The sequence below is a fragment of the Silene latifolia genome, chromosome 1, assembly GCF_048544455.1.
Source record: "Silene latifolia isolate original U9 population chromosome 1, ASM4854445v1, whole genome shotgun sequence".
Taxonomy (NCBI): Eukaryota; Viridiplantae; Streptophyta; class Magnoliopsida; order Caryophyllales; family Caryophyllaceae; genus Silene; species Silene latifolia.
In genome coordinates this window covers 67621191-67631748 of record NC_133526.1, presented here as the reverse complement: position 1 = coordinate 67631748, position 10558 = coordinate 67621191, and the positions used below count along the sequence as shown (strand labels likewise).

The following is a 10558-nucleotide window of genomic DNA, read 5'->3' as shown; positions in this document are numbered from 1 at the left end:
AGGAAATCCCCAAGGAATTTATGAAGGAAAGGGAAGAAAAGAAGAAGAAGTCTTGCTGAGGCAGAATCCGTGCGGATTGTCTACAATCCGGCCGTCCTCCACCTGCACAATCCGTGCGGTTTTCCACCAAGACGCTCGGGTTTGGCCACCACAATCCGCCCGGATTCTCTTGAATCCGCTCGGGTTCCATCGCCAGAATCCGCCCGTCCCGACCCTGATCTGCTCGGATTCCTCTACAGCGCATTTTCGTCTTCTCCAAGCTACAAAGAAAGAAGCCCTTCCTTCGGAAAATACCGGCTCCTCCCTGCTCAATCTAAAAAGTGTAATTACTAGTTTAGCCCTTAGTTAACCCTAATGCATCCCCCTAATTTCCACTATAAATACCCCATTAGTCTAATTAGAAGAGCATGTTCTTCTTATCAATATTTAGAGTAGTTAATATCAATCAAATCTCTCTTTAGTTTTGTAATCAACATTTAATCAAGTTCTAATACAAGAGCAATTTCCTTAATCTCTCTTTTGTTCATCCTTTATTTTGGGTAATTGCAGATTATTTGGGTTATTATTGGGAGATTGACAACCTCTCAATCAAGCATCAAGTACTTCTTTTATCTTTGCTTTATTATTGGAATCATTAGTAGGTATAATTCTCTTAATCCCTTTTTAATTATTGTTAATTACTTGCATTTATTCATCATGTTTCATTTTGTTGGTATGATTGACAACCTTGCTAGCATGATCAACATGATAATGAGTGAGTAGTCTCTTAGCTAGGGTTAATGAGTGATTAGGGGAAACCAACATGGGGAATGATTCATGCTTAAATTAATATGCTTTCATGTTTTATTTGCTTGCTTGTTTTGATCTCAACTCATGCACATGTTATATTTGATGAAATGCTAAGCCTATGAATCCTTGCATTTACCACCATCTCCTATCTTTTCAATGAGACTTGTAAGACATAACCCAACTCGAGTCTCATTAGACCATGCATGTTGTTGAGTAGGGAAGATTAAGTCGACTTGTAGGTGTTGTACAATCTAATCGATTCGGCTCCGGGACCCAAACTTTCCTAGGATTGTAAGATATAACCCAACTCAATCCATCACAACAATAATTGCTTGCTTATAATTTGATAACATGTTTGTATGATCAATTCCCATGATTCCCCTATGATCCCATGACACCCTAGTGCTTTTTAATCAATTGTTTACACCCCTTTTTATTCATCCTGCTTGTTTATTTTCATTGCTATTTTAGTTAGTGACCTTCTACATCAACCCAAATTGTGACACCCCTAAGACACCACTAGTTTCAATAGAAATCTCATTTCAATACCCGTCCCTTGGGATCCGACCTTTACTTGCCTCTTTACTAATTGTAGAGTTGTTTGTGAAGCTATAAATTGTGTTTTGATTCGGACGTGACCCAACGACCACACCTTTAATTGTGAACACGAAACGGACCGATCAAAAATGGCGCCGTTGCCGGGGACGGTGTTTACTTGATTTAGATTTCTTTACATTGTTATTAGTTGTGTTTTTCTTCGCCTTGGGGAAGTAAAACTCCTCAAGGTTTGTTCTAATTGTTTTCAAGTTGTTTGATATTTTGCATGTCTAGAAGGTCACAAGGTGATTTGTTACCCTTTGACCGTGAAATTGAAAGAACCTTGACGAACAATAGGAGACTTGCTAGGAGGAATTTGAGAGGTATTAGTGAAGTTATTCAACCAACTATTGAGTTCATCAACCCTTTCGCAATAGAAGGAGAGGAGAACCCATTACACAATACCCCACAAAATCAACATACAATGCCTAAATTCTCGTCACATTCCGTACCCACCAAGGAGAACCTACCGAATGGTACTCCTACACCACAACATCTAACCGGAAATTTTATTGCCAAATCCGCCTTTATCCAATTAGTCGAAAGGAGCCAATTTGGGGGAATGCCTAGTGAAGACCCTCATTCTCATATGGAAACCTTTTGCGACTATTGTGATGCAATCTCTCAAACCGGTGTGACTCAAGACCAAATTCGATGGGTCTTATTTCCTTTTTCTCTAATCGGCACCGCGAAACAATGGTTGAAGGGCCTTGACAAGGCCACTCTCGGAATAGATTCTTGGAAGAAGTTGGCTCTAGCTTTCTACAAAAAATTCTACCCACCGGAAAAGACTAACATGCTAAGAGCTCAAATTACGGGTTTTAAGCAAAGGGATGAAGAATCTTTGTATGAAGCTTGGGAGCGGTTCAAGGGAATTTGTCGCTCATGTCCTAACCATGGACTTAGCGAATGGTTCTTGGTACAACAATTTTGGAACGGTTTATATGAAGATTCAAGGAACATTCTCAACATGGGATCAAATGGAATGTTCACCGAAGTTGATGACAATCAAACATGGAACAAGATTGAGGAAATGGCGGTCCATAACTCACAATATAGTAGACCTCGCAAGGCTACTAGAGGAGGAAAGCATGAAGTGGACTCTGTTACTCAATTGGGTGCTCAACTTAGTGCTCATATTGACACAATCAATTTGAAGTTTGAAAAAGCTATGTCTAGACTTGAAGAAGTCTCAAAATCACCAAAGCATCATGTTAATGCCATGACGGCATCCTTATCAATCCCAAGTGGGATATGTGAGAATTGTGGAACTTTGGGACATGACCAAAGTAAATGTAGGGGAACAAATGAACAAGTGAATGCTTTCCAAGCATACAAGAGTGGTACCCCTTATTCCAACTATTATAATGAAAACACCAAATTCCATCCAAATCTCTCATACAAAAGCCAAAATGTTTAAAACCCTCAAACAACATACACTCCACCACCCATGAGAAACCAAAATCAAAGACCCTTTTACAATCAAAACCAAGGTTACCAAAATCAAAATCCATACAATCACCAAAATGAACAAGGTTTTGATGTCCAAAAAGCGGTCCTCCAAATGCAAAAGAATCAACAACAGTTTTTCACTCAAATGCAAAAAGATAGTCAAGCAAAGGAAACCACCATCAACAACATCCTAGCTCACACCAAGATGTTGGAAACCCAATTGACTCAACTAGCATCTTCAAGCTCCCAAAGGCAAAAGGGGCAATTACCACCTCAAAGTAATCCCCCAAGACATGAAACGGTTAGTGCCATTCACTTGAGAAGTGGTACAAGGTATGAAGCACCGAAGAAGCAAGTTGAGGATGAAGTTCTGGAAGCTAGTGACAAAGAAGAAATTGTGCAAAACTCCAAGGATGGAGAACCATCAAAAGAAGAAAGTTCAAAGAAAAATGAAGACAAGGTCAAGGAGAAGGAGCCCATTGTGATTAGACTTCCTTTTCCAAGTCATCAAGCCAAGCCCAAATTTGATGATCAACTTGGAAAGTTCATGGAAATTGTGAAGAATTTGGAAGTCTCAATTCCTTTCACGGAATTAATCAATCACGTGCCGGCCTATGCGAAATACATGAAAGATATCCTCACAAAGAAGAAGTTGATCCGGAAACTTGAGACTATCGCCTTCACTAAGGTGAGTAGTGCAATACTTCAAGGGAGTTCACCTCCAAAACTAAAGGATCCGGGAAGCTTCACAATACCGTGTACCATTGGCGACACAACGATCAACAAAGCCTTATGTGATCTAGGGGCTAGTGTGAGTGTCATGCCGTACTCGGTGAGTAAAAGGTTGGGGATGGGAGAGCTTAAATGCACCAACTGTTGGAATATGTGTCCTCCGACAATAATGCGATCACGACTGTTGATCATGATGATCACATGTTTAAGTCTCATTATAAAGAATACAATTGGGAAGTAATATTTTTCGTCAATCGGTCAACATATATCGGTAATGATTGGTGACTAGAGTTTGACATTATTTCGTCGTGTGACGGTGGTGATCGATTGACCCCTAGGTCATACCTATAGGGCAACACTCTTAATTGATTATTTAATTAATCGTATAACGTTACGAGTTAATTAAATTACTTGAAAATTGACGGACGATTTTGGAAGTATAATTTACGTATCATATTGAAATGTGATTAAATGAGATACGGTCTGAGTAATCGAATTGTATCATTACTCGGATGAAATTATTGTTTAAAGAAACAATCGGAATTGAATGAATTATTATAAATACAATCTGTTGTGATTTATAAGTGGTAAAATTTTTGGTACAAGTAATTATGAAATTACTAAGTCGATTTTTGTATGTGACGTATTTTTATTAATACGTTGATTTTTAATATGTTAAAAATACATAACAAATTTATGTGACATGTGACATATTGACAATTGACAAAAATAATATGGAATCCATATTAACTAAAGTGCCGAAAATGGAGGAGTATTAGGCTTAATATTGTGTTTATATTATAAGTGGTAAACATAATGATTAAAAGCAAGAGTAGCCATGCAACCCTACTAAACCTTGTGAAGACAAATGTGGGCATGCATTGGCTCCCCAAAACACCTCCTCCCACCCGGTTTTCCAAGAAAGAAAGGCAAAGGTTTTGTCTTATATTTTTTTCATATACACTACTTTAATTTAGTTAGTGTATTATTCATTCAACCATTATCCTTAAAAAATTAAGATTTCTAGAGAGATAAAAAGCTCTCTTATTCTTCTCCATTATTACCGAAATTATTAAGTGTTCATAATAATTTTGGGTCAATTTTCTACTAGATTAATATTATACTAGTACTTATAATATCAATTTGAATTAAGAGAAAGCCTTGGGTATTAAGCTTAGGGAGAGATCCTATACTTGGATCTTGGTTCATCCATAAGGGAAAGCTCAAGAACAAGAGAGAAAGGTGATGTAACACCCCCATACTCCAAGTGCCTTACCAGGACCACTCAGGTATGAAGACATTACCATCTCGGTCGCCCGAGGTATGATAATCAAATAGACAAAACGGAAACAACGTTTAATTATAAATGCTTTAGCGAAGAGTTACAATCCTCAAACCAAACTGAAAGTACAATACATTATTCCAAACTATCTGTTCTCAACTGAAATAATAATAAATACTAAACTACAGCGGAAGACTCTATCATCATGTCGTGGCCATCCCAAACCTATCCAAAGACTCATCTCTATACTGTTCAATATCTGCTCACCATCCCCGAATGGATCACCGCAGGTTTACAAAACAACACCGGGGTCAGTACTAATCACACAATCAATATAGATAACAACAATAAGATAAACAAATAGCTGAACTGTCACACACACACACACTACCAACTCCCATCATCTCAATATCGATCGTCCACTTTGGACTACCGATGGGGGACCGCAGCCGTTCCCACCTAAGCCCCGCTCATCGTACGAGCGATAACCCTGTCCCATTAATGTGCACATCCCCTTCCGTGGCGGGTTCCACGAAGGGCGAAACTAGGGCGTGAAGTCACTCCCGCAAGTGACCCCACTCAGCCGAGAACGCATCTCGAGAACCATCAACAGCAATCACAACCACAAACACAGTACAATCATTACATCAAACAACCAAACACAGCACATCACCAATATCCCATTATGGGACTAATACTGAGTAGGAAATCCTACCTGGAAAGCACAACAAGAGTATCTATCTATCTTCGTATCAAAACGCCTCTTCTACGAATTCTCCTCCTATCATACAAAGACATAAAGACTACACATCACAAACTACACACCAAAACCCCAATTCCTAAATTAGGGTTTAACCAATCTTAACAAAACATTATAAAAACTATATTAAAAGCTTACCCTCGACGCAAGGAATCCAACGACACGAAAAACAACAAAAACCGACCGTCTGAACTCCGGGAATTGCTAAGAATGCGATTAGGGAAATGAAGTGGCTGCTTTCTCTCTTAAACAGGGTTTTAGGTTTTGTAAAAGTGAATTAAAACAATGACGAATATGTTTAAATACCTTAATCGCATAATTAACAAAACCCGAGAAAACTCCCCGTAAAACCGGACACTCGATCGAGTACCCAAGGTACTCGATCGAGTACCCCTTACTCGATCGAGTACCCCTTACTCGATCGAGTACCCAACAGTCGAGAAACTATTTTATTTTGCAACTTGCCCTTACTCGACAGAGTAAGGGCTACTCGATAGAGTACCCCAAGACATATAAATACGGAGTATTACAGTCTTCCCTCCTTAAAAGGAACTTCGTCCCCGAAGTTCAAACCACTACTAAACAAAGGTACTCCCATAAGCCTTCCGACTCGAAGGTCAAACAAAACACAACGTAAAACCTGATACTAACCCAACTTATCCCGACAAACATACCGACACAACATATAAAAGGTGTATAAAACTCTTAAAAACTCTCGCGATCATCTCCTACCCCCCTAAAAGAAACAAGGTTACGTCCCCGTTGTTGGAATATGTGTCCTCCGACAATAATGCGATCACGACTGTTGATCATGATGATCACATGTTTAAGTCTCATTAAAACGAATACAATTGGGAAGTAATTTTGTTATCATCAATCGGTCAACATATATCGGTAATGATTGGTGACTAGAGTTTGACATTCCGTCGTGTGACGGTGGTGATCGATTGACCCCTAGGTCATACCTAAAGGGCAATACTCTTAATTGATTATTTAATTAATCGTATAATGTTACGAGTTAATTAAATTACTAGAAAATTGACGGACGATTTTGGAAGTAAAATTTACGTATCATATTGAAATGTGATTAAATAAGATACGGTCTGAGTGATTAAATTGTATAATTACTCGGATGAAATAAATTGTTTAATGTAACAATTAAATTTGAATGAATTGTTATAAATACAATCTGTTGTGATTTATAAATGGTAAAATATTTTTGGTACAAGTAATTATGATATTACTAAGTCGATTTTGTATATGACGTGTTTTTATTAATACGTTGATTTTTAATAAGTTAAAAATACATAACAAATATATGTGACATATGACATGTAACATATAGACAATTGACAAAAATAATATGGACACCATATTATGTAAAGTGCCGAAAAAAGGGAGGAGGAATAGTCTTAATATTGTGTTTGTATTTTAATAAGAAAACATAATGATTAAAAAGAAGTCTAGCCATGCAAGCCTATGAACATTGTTAAGAGCAACAAGTCCATGCATTGGCTTCCCTTTCCTTCTCCTCTTACACGGTTTTGGGAAGAAAAATGTGATCATTGTTTTTCTTTTATTTTGCCTAATAATATACTAAAGGTAGTGTATTATTTTCATTCTAATTCAATCATCCAAAATATAGTTTTAGAGAGAATAAAAATCCTCCTAATTATCTCTCTAAAAAAAACCGAAATACATAAGAAGTTTATAAATATTTTGGTTCCATTTTCTACCTTGATTAATATTATAACTAGTACTTGTAATATTAATTTTAATTAAGAGGAGCCTTGGGTATAATACATAGGGAGAGATCTTACACTTAGATCTTTGTTCTTCCATTGGAATAGCTCAAGAACAAGAAGAGAAAGGTGATCTCTCTTGTGCCCTAATAGCCGAAATTTACCATGTAAGGACATGATTTCTCCTCTATTTATTTTATTGTTTGCATGCATAAGATCCGTAATTAATTTTATGACAAATTATTTAGACATATAAGAGTATGTTATAATGCATATGTATCTACATTTCATTCAATCGGTATCATGAGCCACGGTTGTTTGCATGCAAATTGGTTAAAAGTTTTTCCGAGTTATATGAATAACAAAATAAAACTTGTAAAATTTGTGTTATTATGATATATCACGAAATAATTACATGCATGTTAATATTTCTGGTCCTAAAGTGTTTTAGGATATTTTGGTTAATTTTTCGGATTTTTATTGTTTATATTTAATAATAATGACATTTAAATGTGATTTTATGAGTAAAAATGTCATTTTTGGTCGAAAATTAGCTATACTTCGAATTTTCACTTGGTTTTTGGATATGTTGTTACATATATTATTTTGAGATAACCTGTAAATTTTCATAATTTTTGGACTAGTTATGCTCGAAAAATGAATTTTTCATCATTAAATTCGGATTTAAGAGAAAAATAGGTTAATATGAGTTAAATTTTGAATCTGGTCATAGAAAATTAATATGTTGTCACATGAAATTTTACAAGATGTGTGTAAAATAATTGGCTATAAAGAAGTCTTTTAGCATGATTTATGAATTTTTGAAGAAAAATGGCATAAATAGTGACATTATTAGTTGAAAATTAATAAAACATAATCTATGACTTAGGAAAAACGTCTAATGTTGCATTGTATTATCTTTTTCAGATCTAAAATTGAAAAGTTAATGAAAATAATTTTTCTATGTTTTTATGATTATTTTATTAAATATCGATAAACCGCAACATTGTTTTTCCGAAAAATTTTCGAAATTTTTTAACCTAAGATTTTGAATATTATGAATGTCATGGAATTTTTCCAGAATGTTCATGAATTTAAATTTCAAATTTTGAATTTATTTGAAATTTTTGGATTTATTTGAAGTTTAATAGCTTATTTTTGTAATTTTTGGTCCATTTATGAACAATTTTGTAAATAAAAGTTAATTATGGTCAAATTACTAGTGAAGACTATTTTTTTGAGTCCTAAAAGGTTAGGGTAATTAACTTATGCATAAATATGAGTTTGTGCATTTTTGTGATTATAAAATGTTGAAATCACGCAAATCCGTAAAAACCGAGTAATATACGATATTGGCTAATTAAAAGGCGATTTAGCATAAAATTGAGCATGTTCATACATAATATAATGCTGCATTTTCTTTATGATTGTCATAATTTTAATTTATGTAATTTTGAATTATGTAATTTTACTTAGTATGGCCTTAGATTTTAATTGGTATTTCCCGAAATGTATGGGAATATCGATTCGGTTGTAATTTTTATTGTGATCTCGTATCACCGTTTTGTAATTTAATAGATTTATTTTATTTTAGTTACAAGTGTATAATAGGATATTATGTAATTTATTATGTAATTTTATTCATTCCGGAGTTCCTAAAGACGGATTTCTTCAAGAATGGCGATACATAAAGACGGTGTTACCTCGAGATGCGTGCCACAACCGAAGTTCAAGGGACCAATGGAGTTGGTTTCCGAATATGTAATAGATTAATAGTTTTTCTATTTTAGGAAAGGCCATACTAGGATTTTTATCTTTATGCTTGCATTTCATTTTATTTTATGTCACATGCATCGCTAAATCGCCATAACTAAACATGCATTGTTATTTTATCGAGTTTATCGACCGTGTCAATTCGAATTATCGTAGTTCACCGCTTTAGTTCACTTAAAACGTGATAGATAATAAATTGACATGACCTCTCGCTAAAACAAACAATTGAGACATAGCCTTACCAAATAGTAGAAACCATGAAAACCTATTTCGCGAGGGAGTGCACTCGGCCCTACCGGGGTACAAACCTTGTTACGTAGGGGAAGTGGGTGATGAGTGTTAATCCACCGAGTTCATGATTGATAAGGGTTTCATCGGCCATACCGTGCCCAAGTTGATGTGGATTTGGATAATGGACACATTTATTCGAAATTTGGATTGAGCTCAACGGAAGTATTCGCGACCGTAGTTGCATGTGTTCCGGGCTATAGATAATTATTAGAGTAATTTTATCGACCAAGAGTTCTAAAAGTAGAATCGATTAAAATGTTAATCCACCGAGTTATATTGATAAAGGTTTCATCGGCCATACCGTGCCTAAGTCGATATGAATTTGGGTCTTGGAATCATTTATCTAGTTGGGTAGAGGTCACTAGAAAAATGCATAAAACTTGTTTAAATCATACATTTTTACGAGTATAGTTAAAACGACATTTGTTTTACTCCTTATATTTTGTTTTGTAGACCACTTCTTATTCATAACAAATGGCAACACCAACTCCTAATGCTACTCCACTCGCTACTTCATCTTGGCTCCGATCCTTTATGGATCGATGTAAACTTGAAAAGAATGGGTCAAATTTCTCCGAGTGGGATGCCCAACTCAAATTAGCCGCCGAGGGTGACGACAAGCTTCGTTACCTTACCGAGGCCTCTCCACCCGAGCCCTCCACTAGGTCCACCGCGGCCACTAGGGAAGCCTATGAGGTTTACCAAAAGGAGTCCGCCGCAATGAAAAATGTATTAATATTTGCGATGGAGGCGGAACTCCAAAGGAGAGCCTTCAAAATGGGCAATGCTAATGAGATTTACTCCAAACTTGTGACCATGTTTTCACAAACTCCGCGGATCGTCCAATATGAGGCGGCCGCGGCATTCTTTGATCTCGACTTCAAAGAGGGCCAAAAGGTTAGCCCTCATGTGCGCAAACTCATGGAGCTTGTCGAGACCTTGAAGATTCAAAAGGTTGAAATCCCCAAAGAACTCATCGTAGATAGGATTCTACACTCCTTGTCTAAGGTTAAGGCATATGTGCAATTCCGGGTGAATTTCAATATGCAAGATAAGGATGTGTCTCTTGAGGAGTTGCACAAGTTACTTATGCAAGCCGAGAGGGACATGGGGTTAAATGTGAACCCTCCCAAGGATGTG

The 10558-nt window shown here is 36.2% G+C and overlaps 1 non-coding gene across 1 annotated transcript; it reads right to left on the bottom strand.

The window, feature by feature from the left end:
• Positions 1 to 2182: 2182 nt before the first annotated feature.
• LOC141618762 (small nucleolar RNA R71) lies at positions 2183 to 2289 on the bottom strand. The gene has a single exon (XR_012531493.1). It is a non-coding gene; the product is annotated as a small nucleolar RNA R71 (small nucleolar RNA).
• Between the last annotated feature and the right edge of the window lie 8269 nt (positions 2290 to 10558).